Here is a 2,929-nt window from a genome sequence, read left to right on the forward strand (position 1 = left end):
ATGAGCTGTTTGTATATTTCGGAAATTAAGCCCTTATTGGTCACATCATTTGCAAATATTTTTCTCCCAGTCCATAAGTTGTCATTTCGTTTTGTTTAAAACATGATTGCTTGCTTCATCTAAATCCCCAGAGGAGAGCATTAGCTATCAAGCAAAAATCACAGTTTTAAAAAAGAATTTTTTAGCCTATTCACAGAGGTTACCTCCCCTCAACATTACTGTATTCTATTGGTTAGAAGCAAGCTATTTAAAGGGGGTGAGGGATTATATAAGGCTTTGAATACTGGGAACTGTGATCATTGGAGGACATCTTACAGCCTGCCTACCACACTTTTCTCCCATGTCAAGAATTCTAGTTACCAAGGACAGTGGGATGATAAAATTAAAATATCACATCAGGCTTCCCTGGTGATGCAGTGGTTGAGAGTCCGCCTGCCGATGCAGGGGACACGGGTTCATGCCCTGGTCCGGGAAGATCCCACATGCCGCGGAGCGGCTGGGCCCGTGGGCCATGGCCGCTGAGCCTGCGCGTCCGGAGCCTGTGCTCTGCAACAGGAGAGGCCACAACAGTGAGAGGCACGTATACCGCAAAAAAAAAAAAATCACATCATTTATGCATTTAAAATTTTAATAGATACTAAAGTAACTCCCGATTGGCTTTGCCAGTTTACATCCCATATCCCATATCCTTGGCAATATTAATCAAACTTTTAAATAGTTGCCAATCTCTTAGGTGTGTAATGGTGTGTTGTTTTTATTTTTAATCTCCAAATACTAATAGAATTATGATCTTTTCATATGCTTATTGGCCATTTGCATTTCTTCCTTTGTGAATTCCTTATTCATATCCTTTGTCCAGCTTCTTTTTGGGCTTTTTAACTTTTCCTTATTGATTGGCAGAAATTCTTTATAGTCTGTATATTAACCCCTTAATTAATATGGATTAGTTAATCCATATTAATATGTGTGTGCAGCTATGTGAGTATACATACACACACACGTGTCATTAAAAAAATAGGACTACCTCTGAAGCCAAGATGCTAAATTGGAGTCCTCCTGAATCCCAGGCTCCAGGCAGAGTGAATCTGCTACTGATTATCTGGACTATCTGGAGAAGCAAGAGAAGTCCCAGTTGTGGCCATGCCAGTTCCCTCCAGAACAAAAAAGGGCTACAGGAATCAAGGTGGAGAAAAACAGCTTCACATAGAATCAGGAATCTAGCCTGCTAGGAAAGAGTCCTCTACACCAGGAAATCTGCAGATAGCACTTCTGCTACCAGGATTTCCTTGGGCCTTGGCTCTGAGCCATCTCTGGGAGATCTGGGAGTAACAAAGACCCAACCCCTCCCTCCTCCCAGTAGCAGTGACTTCACCAAGATATGTTTATGTCCTCACATGTAAATTTTGGAGGGAGGCAATTTCCAGGGCTCTATTCCAGCATTTAGGGAACCAGGTTCCTTCTAGCTTATTACTCCATCACTTCCTGAGCAGGTATTGGTGTGTATAGAGCGCCTGGGCCAGTTCTGCTCTAGTCTTAGGACTAGAGTCACTCACCATATCCCTTGGGCTCACTGTTTCTTCTCAACTGTGGGGTGGCATTGAGGGTCATGGTGAGAGTGTAGGCCAGGCTCAGAGAGGTAATCTGCCCAAGGTCATACAGTTGGAATTCAAAGAGTTTCTGGTGCCAAGACCCACATTTATGCTGCTTTATAAATATTATTTATGCTGCTTTATAAGATACTGTCTCTGCCTTCTGCATGGCCAGTGCTGACTTGCTCTTTAGAACTCTCACTGTGGATGTGATTTGGAGAAGGGAATGGTGGGGGGGAGTGGAGGGAGGCTGTGGTGGGCAGCCAGGCAACATCACAGAACTGTGATCTAAATGATAGTAATGGCAGGGGGTGGAGACATACAACAGATTCAAGAGAGATTAGAGGTGGCTGGTAGAAGGAAGGGATCACAGATGACATCTGCGTTACCTGGGGGGCAGGTATTGAAATCATTTATTTAATTATGGAACCCTAGAGAAGAGAAGAACACATTTAGAAGGGGGAGATATTAAGTGCAGCCTTTGATAACTGCCAAGTAGGGGATGGCCAGAGGGCTCTAAAGATCAAGATAGAAAAGAAAGTGAAGTAAGAGTTTATTCTGTAAATAATTCCTGCCCACATTAGCAATCAGTATCTGTACTATTCACTTATCATTGAATTTAAACCTGCATTCCATTAATACTCTTGTAAGTGGGTATTTATAGATACTAGACATTCCATTGCTTGAAAGCAGAAACTAACCCACCTTAGTGATGTATTGGTATTTCACAAGGAATAACAGGTTAATTAAAAGAAACAATGAACATATTTGAGCATCTGAGTGTGAAGTAAGGGAATCTGTTACTGTTATGCATGGCTTACACTTGCACCTCAGCATGTGCACAATTTCAGGCCTGTTGAAAGAATTCAAGCCTGACTGCCTGCCATTTAGCCAGAATTGGGACAGTAAACGTTCGGGTGTGAAAGGAATGCAAGGTAAGACCCACAGAAATGAGGTGGGGTCCATCTTCTCTTTATACCCACTAGACTAATTCATCAGTACGAGACTTCAACACGAAAGAGTTCACATCATCCACTTTTTTGAAGTATTTCTCCTTTGGTTATCTATCCTTATGGCTTGAATCCTGGACTCATTTAATCTCCTTAGTAGTTTTCAACATGGGCTTTACGTCAACTTTACCTTACCGCTATCCTTCCCTTTCTTCTCATAATGATTCTATTGTTACCCTGATTTGCTCCATATTGCCTCAGTTTTCTCGACTCTTTTGGCTTCTACTGCCAATGTCCACAGTCACAATAGGACACACCTTTCATTTCAGTATTCAAAGAGACTGCTTCACCCCCGGTTTTCCCTTTACAGAACTCTCCTTCAGCATTCCT

The sequence above is a fragment of the Lipotes vexillifer genome, unplaced genomic scaffold (assembly GCF_000442215.2).
Source record: "Lipotes vexillifer unplaced genomic scaffold, Lipotes_vexillifer_v1.1 scaffold657, whole genome shotgun sequence".
NCBI lineage: Eukaryota > Metazoa > Chordata > Mammalia > Artiodactyla > Lipotidae > Lipotes > Lipotes vexillifer.